The following is an 11,611-nucleotide window of genomic DNA, read 5'->3' as shown; positions in this document are numbered from 1 at the left end:
TCGCTTGCTTTCTGACTCTCTTCTCCCACTCTCTACCATCTGTTGCCTCCAAGACCCAGAAGCTGCTACCACCCTATACAACACCACAATAAGTACAGCTCTGGACACTGTTGCCCCCCTCACACATAACAAAATCCGGAAAATCAACAGACAACCCTGGCACACCAACCTGACCAAGAAACTCAGACAAGCTTCCAGGGCTGCTGAGCGACGATGGAAAAAATCCCCTTCTATAGATCATCTCACTGCATACAAGCAATCCCTCCTCATATTCAAATCCTCACTCGCTGATGCAAAACAGGCCTACTTCTCATCTCTCATATCTTCCCTGTCACACAGCCCTAAACAACTTTTTAGCACTTTTAACTCCCTTCTCCGCCCTCCAGCGTCCCCACCCTCTCCTCTCTTCTCAGCTGAGGACTTTGCCAAATATTTCAAACAAAAGATAGTCAACATCAGAGAAAGCTTTACTACGCAGTCCCCACAGACCCTCTACACATCTGCTCGGTCCTCTCCCCCTAAAACCCGCTTCTCCACCATTACAGAAGAAAAACTCTCCACTCTACTCTCCAGATCTCATCTGATCACCTGTGCACTTGACCCGATCCCATCCCACCTCATCCCTAACCTCACCCCAGTGTTTATCCCAGCCCTAACTCATCTCTTCAATCTATCACTAAACTCTGGTGTCTTCCCCTCTGCTTTTAAACATGCTACCATTACACCCATCCTCAAAAAGCCTTCACTTGACCCATCTTCCTTGTCCAGTTATCGCCCCATATCACTTCTTCCGTATGCCTCAAAGCTACTTGAACATGTCCATTCTGAACTGTCCTCCCATCTCTCCTCTTGCTCCCTCTTTGACCGCCTACAATCTGGCTTCCAACCCCGCCATTTGACTGAGACTGCCCTTACCAAAGTCACCAATGACCTACTCACAGCCAAAACCAAGAAACAATACTCTGTCCTCCTTCTCCTTGACCTGTCCTCTGCCTTCGACACTGTTGACCACACCCTTCTGTAGCAAACTCTCTCATCTCTTGGCATCACTGACCTGACCCTCTCCTGGATCACATCATACCTCACAGACCGGACGTTTAGCGTCTCCCACTCCCGTACCACCTCCTCGTCTCATGCCCTCTCTGTTGGTGTCCCGCAAGGCTCTGTCCTAGGACCCCTGCTCTTCTCAATCTACACTTTTGGCCTGGGACAGCTCATAGAGTCCCATGGCTTTCAGTATCACTCCTATGCTGATGACACACAAATCTACCTTTCTGGTCCAGACATCACCACCTTACTATTAAGAATCCCACAATGCCTATCTTCTATATCATCCTTCTTCGCCTCTCGCTTTCTTAAACTTAACATGGATAAGACAGAATTCATTATCTTTCCCCCATCTTGTTCAACCCCCCCAACAGACCTATCTATCACGATCAATGGCTGCACATTATCCCCAGTCAAAAAAGCCCGCTGCCTTGGAGTGACCTTAGATTCTGCCCTTTCCTTCCGACTGCACATCCAAGCCCTTTCCACCACCTGCCGCCTCCAACTCAAAAACATCTCCCGCATCCGCGCTTTCCTTAACTTTGAATCTGTGAAAATGCTCGTACATGCCCTCATTATCTCCCGCCTAGACTACTGCAACATTCTCCTCTGTGGTCTTCCATCTAGCACTCTCGCACCCCTCCAATCTATCCTCAACTCCGCTGCCCGACTAATCCACCTCTCACCTTATTACTCCTCTGCCTCTCCCCTCTGCCAATCCCTTCACTGGCTCCCCATTGCCCAACGAATCCACTTCAAAAGTACTGACAAACGCATACAAGGTCGTCCATAACCTGTCCCCTCCCTACATCTCTGAGCTACTTTCCCGATACATACCCACACGCACTCTCCGATCCTCACAAGACCTCCTTCTCTCCTCTCCTCTTATCGCCTCTTCCCACAATCGACTCCAAGATTTCTCCCGTGCATCCCCCATACTCTGGAACTCGCTACCCCAACATATCAGACTCTCACCTACAGTGGAATCCTTCAAAAGAAACCTGAAAACCCACCTCTTCAGACAAGCCTACAACCAGTGACCCTGCTGCCTCTATGCCGCCATGACCAACATCGCCCGCACCTACTGTGTCCTTCTCCCATACCATGTAGATTGTAAGCCTCGCGGGCAGGGACCTCTCTCCTTCTGTACCAGTCTGTAACTCATCTTGTTTATGATTAGTACAATTGTCTGTTATGTATGTGCACCGCTTATCATATGTACAGCGCTATGGAATGAATGGCGCTTAAATAATAATAATAATAAATAATAAGGGTACTTTCACACTAGCGTTTTTCATTTCCAGCATAGAGTTCAGTCCTAGGGGCTCTATACCGGAAAAGAACTGATCAGTTTTATCCCCATTCATTCTGAATGGAGAGCGATCCGTTCAGGATGCATCAGGACGTCTTCAGTTCAGTCATTTTGACTGTTCAGGAGAAGACTTGCCTGAATGCCGGATACAGCATTTTTTCCCATAGGAATGTATTAGTGCCGGATCTGCAGGGTATAGCGATAGTGAGGTCACGGTTATGGGCAATCAAGGGTTACTCACTGTTTGGAGGAGAACCCTGGACAGGCATGCGGCAGTGAAGGAGAGGTAGACACCAGTTCCTCTGGGGCACACTCTGGATGTAGGGACCAGGCCTGATGGTGGACGAGGTGCCCTGGATGTTGCAGGTATTTTGAGTGCCTGAGGCAAGGTCCCTTTAAGGATAGTGACGCCAGTGCCTGTAACGGTGGCACACACCGATTTATAGCAGTAGTAACTGAGGTACACAGATGGTATGGTGAACCAAACGTTGCTTTACTTGGAAACAGTCCAAACTTTGTACATACAGTTGGTGATGCAGTCACTGATAAAACAATGTTCCACCAGCAGGCTTATTTCTCAATATGGCAGGTAATAAACATGCAAAATACTTGGAGGGTAAACAGTTAATGCTTCGCAGACCAGGCTGCACTATCCCCTCAGCTATCCTGGCTGGCTGGATCCCAAGGCCCGGATGCCTAATTGCTGGCTTGAATCCTTGGTAATAAATCTTCCTCCCGTATTGACCCTTGCCTTTATCTTATAGTACCTCTGCCCATCAGCTTACTTATCTGAGCTGGTTGTAGGTGGCTGCAGGTTGCTCCCAGGAGGACCATCCCTACTACTGGGGTAACTTCATCTGTGCTAGCTGGATTTAGGATCTCCAGGCAGGCTGTACTTCTCCACTAGCCTCCTGGTGGCAACTAGAAGCCTGGACTATCCAGCTGCATGTCAGGAGGAGGCCCTCAGCAAATCTCTGGCTGGTGCCTTCTCACTTCTGTCTCCACAGACTCCTGACTATGACCTGAAACCTCCCTGTCTGGGCTTGGACATTTATACTAGGGGCTCCCTATCTCCCTCTAGTGTCTAGGATGTCTAGGTCTTTAGGTGGTAACTGCTCACTCTTGGCATCGACACTCTAGATCAGGGATGCCCAACCTGCGGCCCTCCAGCTGTTGTAAAACTACAACTCCCAGCATAACTGGACAGCCTACAGCTATCATACTACAGCAGGGCATGGTGGGAGTTGTAGTTTTACAACAGCTGAAGGGCCGCAGGTTGAGCATCCCTTCTGTCGATGGAGTCTCCTCTGGTTGCAGCAATAAAGATGGCAATAGTGACTGTGCAGGCTATTGCACCCGCTCTCCTTCTCAGGGCACTAAGAGGTCATGGTATTCCTCTCCTCACGACACGCAGCATTGCACATAGTCTGTACCCCCGGGTGTGGCATTTCTAGGTGGCACCTTTTATAAGGCAGGGGCACGGTGTCTTTTTCTACCCTTAGGCCTCTTTCACACGGGCGAGATTTCCGCGTGGGTGCAATGCGGGAGGTGAACGCGTTGCACCCGCACTGAATCCGGACCCATTCACTTCAATGGGGCTGTGCAGATGAGCGGTCATTTTCACGCATCACTTGTGCGTTGCGTGAAAATCGGAGCATGCTCTATATTGTGCGTTTTCACACAACGCAGGCCCCATAGAAGTGAATGGGGCTGCGTGAAAATCACAAGCAAGTGCGAACGCGGATGGGGACCCGATCATTATTATTTTCACTTATAACATGGCTATAAAGGGAAAATAATAGCATTCTTAATACAGAATGCTTAGTAAAATAGCGCTGGAGGGGTTAATATATATATTTTTTAAACTCACCTTAATCCACTTGCACGCGCAGCCCGGCTTCTCTTCTGTCTTCATTCATCTTTGCTGTGCACAGTAAAAGGACCTGTGGTGACGTCACTACGCTCATCACCTGGTCCGTCACATGATCTATTACCATGGTAAAAGATCATGCGATGGACCATGTGATGAGCGCAGTGACGTCATCAAAGGTCCTAATCCTGTGCACAGCAAAGATGAATGAAGACAGAAGAGAAGCCGGGCTGCGCGTGCAAGTGGATTAAGGCGAGTTAAAAAAAAAGATTTAACCCCTCCAGCCCTGTTGTACTATGCATTCTGTAGTCAGCATGCTATTATTTTCCCTTATAACCATGTTATAAGGGAAAATAATACAATCTACACAACCCCGATCCCAAACCCGAACTTCTGTGAAGAAGTTCGGGTTTGGGTACCAAACATGCCGATTTTTCTCACGCGTGTGCAAAACGCATTACAATGTTTTGTACTCACGCGGCAAAATCGTGCATGTTCCGGCAACGCACCCACATCTTTTTCCGCAACGCTCGTGTGAAACCAGCCTTATACTCTGGACCTCAGCTTCTCTCTACTGCCCGGCTGCATCCTCGCCCCATCAGGGCCCTGAGGTGGTGCATCTTCACGGCTGGTGCCACTCACCTCCCCTTCGGGAACTTGCATCTTCCAGCGCACGCTCTGTATGCTGTACTGCAGGACACATTCCTCCTAAGACTGAGTTCACATCCTCGTTTAGCTTTCCGTTCTTCTGATCCGTCAGATAACAAAAAAAAAAAATATATAATATAAATTATCCTGTTGCAAGCGTTTGAGCCATTTCCGTCTGAGATCCATTTTATTTACATGGGAATAAAAGTCCTGCATGCAGTGCTTTTTTCCTTGGAAAGAAAAAAAAAAATAAAGGATTTCGGGGCGGAGCGTAACCACCGAACAAGACGGAGGTCTGAGAGAGAGCTTCATAGCTGCCACACGCCAGAGACAGCTTCACATCGGTTAAAATAGGCAAAAACAGACCCAGGGAGACTCTGGGTACCCCAAAACAAAAGGAGATCCAAGCAGAAATGGATAGATTTCTCAAGAAACTTACAGCGTCACCAGCGCACCCAGACAAGATGGCGCATCAGGCCTATGGGCGGGACTCTGAAGGAGAGGAAGAAGACAGAGACTCCACGCCAGTGAACTCGCACAAGCTGCAGATAGCGGTGCGCTCACAAAATCTTTCTTTAAAGCCACCTTGTCTCAAGCCTTAGCCCCGCCGATACAACAGACACAAGCCTTAGCCCCGCCGATGCAACAGACACAAGCCTTAGCCCCGCCGATGCAACAGACACAAGCCTTAGCCCCGCCGATGCAACAGACACAAGCCTTAGCCCCGCCGATGCAACAGACACAAGCCTTAGCCCCGCCGATGCAACAGACACAAGCCTTAGCCCCGCCGATGCAACAGACACAAGCCTTAGCCCCGCCGATGCAACAGACACAAGCCTTAGCCCCGCCGATGCAACAGACACAAGCCTTAGCCCCGCCGATGCAACAGACACAAGCCTTAGCCCCGCCGATGCAACAGACACAAGCCTTAGCCCCGCCGATGCAACAGACACAAGCCTTAGCCCCGCCGATGCAACAGACACAAGCCTTAGCCCCGCCGATGCAACAGACACAAGCCTTAGCCCCGCCGATGCAACAGACACAAGCCTTAGCCCCGCCGATGCAACAGACACAAGCCTTAGCCCCGCCGATGCAACAGACACAAGCCTTAGCCCCGCCGATGCAACAGACACAAGCCTTAGCCCCGCCGATGCAACAGACACAAGCCTTAGCCCCGCCGATGCAACAGACACAAGCCTTAGCCCCGCCGATGCAAGAGACACAAGCCTTAGCCCCGCCGATGCAACAGACACAAGCCTTAGCCCCGCCGATGCAAGACACAAGCCTTAGCCCCGCCGATGCAACAGATACAAGCCTTAGGCCCGCCGATGCAACAGACACAAGCCTTAGCCCCGTCGATGCAACAGACACAAGCCTTAGCCCCGTCGATGCAACAGACACAAGCCTTAGCCCCGCCGATACAAGAGATACAAGCCTTAGCCCCGCCGATGCAACAGACACAAGCCTTAGCCCCGCCGATGCAACAGACACAAGCCTTAGCCCCGCCGATGCAACAGACACAAGCCTTAGCCCCGCCGATGCAACAGACACAAGCCTTAGCCCCGCCGATGCAAGAGACACCAGCCTTAGCCCCGCCGATGCAAGAGACACCAGCCTTAGCCCCGCCGATGCAAGAGACACCAGCCTTAGCCCCGCCAATGCAAGAGACACCAGCCTTAGCCCCGCCGATACAAGAGACACCAGCCTTAGCCCCGCCGATGCAAGAGACACCAGCCTTAGCCCCGCCGATACAAGAGACACCAGCCTTAGCCCCGCCGATACAAGAGATACAAGAGCTGGAGAATCGACGGTTTCGCTTTTTCAAGATGTGGCCCTTTCAACTCTGTTTAAGCACCGTGCCTTGAAACCACTAACGGACCAGCTGAGACGCCAGAAACTGTTATACAGGTGGCTCTATCCTTTTGGCCTCACTTTTACACAAAAAATGTCCGCCGCTGCATTATCCGCACGCCACAGGACTTAGACACTGCATGGAGCGCTTTAGAGATTTCACCGTTACCCATCGAGTCCGGGCAGATACTACTATGCCCAATCTACCAAAGCTGCCTACTAACGTAATACCCAAGCAGAGCGCCTCTAACAGCAAAGACATATAGTTGTTGCAGACTATCTGATCGTCTTTGAACACTTGCAAGCCCCAAGATTCAAGTAACTTCAAGCAAACTAGGCAATCTAGAAGTAATACCATCACCGTTCTACTATATAGGTTCAGAGACGATCCATCTCGAGTCTTCTTCTATTTCTCCACTTCATCACCTATAAAGATTTATGGACTAGACAAGAAGTAATGAGGATCCACATAGAAGTGCAGATATACACTGCATTAGGAGATGAGGATGTATTACCGATTATCACCACTAGAGGACTCAGAGACATGAGTAAGAGATATTTAACCATCTAAACCTCTGGCATCCTCTTCTTCTTACTGTTTAATATCTTCCTTCTCTTACATACTGTCTAATATGCAATAACTTTGTTTTATTCTGGGGAGAAGGTATACTAGTTATAAGAAGCACAGGTGTAAGGGTACGGGTTGGGATGCTTAGCCAACAATGCCTGCCCCCGCACACCCCTAAACAGTGGCTCAGCTATGAGACCACTTAGGTTTTATTGCCTCTTGTGCCAATGACCCTGTGTTCAGTCAGGGGACCTGGCATATCCAGCAATAAACAAGTACGAAAAACCATACAATGTTCTTTAGTTTGTGTTTTAATTTATGTTTTGTTTTTGACACGGGCCTGGACAACTTATTGGAGGCTTGAGTGGCACGTGAAAACTGCCACCATATGGCAGTGGTGAAAGTATTCACCTTCAATGGTAGAGGCCACAACACACCTCAAAAACTGTTGAAAATCCTTACCTTATTGAAGAGAGGTAGGTGTGATATTTGTTCTCTACAAGAAACTCACCTCGAAGTAGGTAGGGTGCCTCATTTTTCTCGTACACACTTCTCACAATGGTTCCATTGCACCTATCAAACAGCGTCCGTATCTCAATAAGTAAGGACTTGCCCTTCGTCAACATTTTAACACAACAGGACCCAGAAGGCAGGTTCCCATTTGTCAAGGGTAAAATTGGGCAAGCCTTAGTGTCCCTTGCTCCCAATACCCACCAACATAAACGGATTAAATCTACCCTAGCTAGGTTCCAAGACTTTGCTGAAGGGGTCAAGATAATAGGAGGAGACCTTAATGTGTCTTTATACCATATACTTGATTCCTCTTCGGGCACTTCAGCTCAGTCCCAAAAAACACTAGGAGGCATAAAAAAGGCAATCATTTCATTGACTCATGAAGAACACTAAATACCTCTGACTGGGAAAATACGTACTTCTCCGCGGTCCACCACTCATATCAAAGATTATATTCTCTTGTCAGAGACACACATTGATACGCTACGTAATTCCACTATTGGCCCCATCACTGTATCAGATCATGCTCCGGTAATAACCACACTCTCCTTTGACACACTACACACCCGCGAGTGGATGTGGCGTTTAAATGAGACCCTAACGGATTCCAAGAACCATTTATCAGATATTTCACGAAAACTCTCTCAAAATTTCCAGGATAATAAACCATCAGATACCTCCCAGACCATAGTTTGGGAAGACCACAAGGCCTTCATCAGACGTGAACTCATAGCGTTAGGTTCTAAACTCAAAAAAAGATAGACAGAAAAAGCTTAGTTCTTTATTGGGTCAGATTGACACTATTGAAGCCACTCATAAAAGATCTAAGACTCTACCTTTAGTACAGGATGAACTTCTCATATTGAGAAGACAGCTCAAAGACCTCCTCAATATAAAGTGCGCCAAAGCATACCAATATGCCAAATTTAAACAGTATATGCATGGAGATAAGGGAAACAAGATAATGTGATATCTCATCAAGAAGAGGATTGAAACACAACATATCTCTGAGATTAAAACACCTAGAGCAGGCATGGCCAACCTGCGGCTCTCCAGCTGTTGTAAAACTACAACTCCCACCATGCCCTGCTGCAGGCTGATAGCTGTAGGCAGTCTAAGCATTCTGGGAGTTGTAGTTTTGCAACAGCTGGAGAGCCTCAGGTTGGCCATGCCTGACCTAGAGGGTCAACTGGTTCCTCACCGAAAGACATAGCGGAAGAGTTTTGCTCTTATTACACAAACTTATACAATTTAGATAACACTCATTCTATTGCATCTGGAAACCAAACGGAAATAGACCGGGAACATCGCACAGATGCATTCTTGAACAATCTTAATCTTCCGAGACTGATGAAAGGAGAGGTTTCACCTCTCTTAGCACCTATCACAGAGGAAGAGGTCACAAAGATCATTAAGACCATACCTATAGGTAAATCCCCAGGGCCAGATGGCCTTCCAGCAGGCTATCATAAAAAGTTACTTCCTGTATTAGAGCCCCATGGTGTCAGGCTTTGGCTTGGGGAGAACCCCTGCCAAGACAGGCGTTAGAAGCTACCATTACCATCATCCCTAAAGAAGGTAAGGATAGTACAGAATGTTATAGACCCATCTCACTACTCATCTATATGTTGAAATATGGGCTAAATTGTTAGCATATAGACTCAATACTCTTATCCCTAGACTTATACCTCAAGAGCAGATGGGATTTGTGTTGGGCAGAGAGGGAAACCTTCAGTTTTGCAGACTTATTATCGCATGGGCAAAGAAAAAAGCGCTACCCCTGGTGCTCCTAGGTACAGACACTGAAAAAACCTTCTATAGAGTAGATTGGCTATATATGCAACGCACATTACACAGATTCGGTCTCCCTGATATGTTTATTCGAGCAATTATGTCTTTATACCACTGACCAAGTGCAAGAGTCAGAGTGAATGGTAGCTTATCGAAAGCCTTCCACATCACTAACGGAACGTGCCCCTTTTCCCCCTCATTCAGATTGGTTATGGAGACCTTACTACAGGATTTTCGAGACAACCCTCTTATAAAAGGATTGACGGTAGATAAAATAGAGAGCACAAATGTGCAGCGTTTGCAGACGATCTCCTACAGCTCATCACGAACCCCAAACAAGCATTCCCACAAATTCTGTAAATCTTTAGAACATTCGGATCACGTTCTGAGTCGGAGGCTATGGGAACAATTAATTTGCTTAACATCCTTCCCCCTTAAATGGAACCTAAACTCATCGCCATACTTAGGAATTGTACTTACTAACGATCCTATAAGATTATATAGATCCAATTATCTACCACTCCTGAAAAAGATTAAGACTCAATTGCAAATCTTTATCTCTGCCATGGGTGTCCTGGTTAGGACGGAAAAACTTGCTTCAAACTTACATTGTCCCAAAACTAATATTTATTGCATATGGTTCCCATACATCTCCCACAGGTATTCTTCAAACAGGTCAGAACCATCTCTACAACCTTTCTCCGGAATGGTAAAAAACTGAGATTGGCATATGACAAACTGATGAAGAGCTGTGCGGAAGGTGGTTTTGGACTGCCCGATTTACAGACATATTATAAGGCTATACAACTAAAAAGGTGGCTTCAATTATGTATCCCCAAATATAGAACGCTAGGTTCTAACATCGAGTTAGCACTCATGTCAGGTAGACAACTCGCAGGGCTATGGGGCTTAGACCAGCCGGCAGAGGCTCACTAAAGGAATATATCTAACTATGCGCTCTATACACGCTGAAACCCCCCTTTTTGGAAGCTTCTGAAAACTATTCCAATCTCCTTACTCTTGACAACTTTTAAAGACCAAAAGGACAAGTAATTGAAAAAGGGCAATTTTTTTGCTAGACAGGAATTGGAGTGCTCCAGCAAAATACTAGCCGACAAATACGATACCACTACAGCCCCATCATGGTTTAAGAAACTAGCTACAGGTGAAAATCTTCCGAGACATATTATTTCATTTCTTAAGTCATTGAACTCCACCTCTGAGAAAGCTACACCTGCATATATCGGAGAATGAAAGTGAGAACTTGACAAGTCTTTTTCCCCAACAAGAAATAAGACAAATCCATCATCCATGCATAAAGATACAAGAGCACTCCTATAAAACCATGACACGATGGTACAACAGATCCCAAACAGAAATGGCTCAAACACTTACAACAAGATCCGTTTGTTTTTTACAGAATCCTGTTTTTTATTCTGCTTATGTTTCCAAGCCTATTACACTATTCTGCTTTCTGTGTGCATTTATTGGAGGCCATTTGGCACCAGTAGAGGTAAAATACAGACTGGGCTCAGCATGCATGTGGAAACCCTGCATTCCCTGTATTTTATGGAGGCCAGTAGGAGATAGTATTTAGTGTAGTTTCCTGTCCTAAGAGATCGCCTTGTCGTTGGCGGACAGGCACAAATAATTTTGTATAAAATGCATTTGCCAAGAATCTCACATTTATAACGTAGCTTTAGCTTTAGTAAATTTTCTCTAGTGAGTATGGCTACTGTATTTACTTTATTATTTGTCTTTGTTATTACATTATTCTATCAAAAAATGACACTCCAAAACAGAAAAACCATTTAAATTTTCAAAAGATGAAACAATGCAGCCCTGACTTCAAAGCCGGTGTATTTTATGGATTTATTAACAAAGTAAAGATTTTATGGTGAGCGACGCATTTTCATTTTTTCAAGATTGGACCGTCAGGTATTTGATGCAGAGCACCACTTATCCACTGCTTGTCGTCCCTGAACAAGTTCCATAGAGTTCAATGGTATCG

The sequence above is a fragment of the Bufo gargarizans genome, chromosome 9 (assembly GCF_014858855.1).
Source record: "Bufo gargarizans isolate SCDJY-AF-19 chromosome 9, ASM1485885v1, whole genome shotgun sequence".
Lineage (NCBI taxonomy): Eukaryota > Metazoa > Chordata > Amphibia > Anura > Bufonidae > Bufo > Bufo gargarizans.
Note: the sequence above shows the minus strand (reverse complement) of the source record.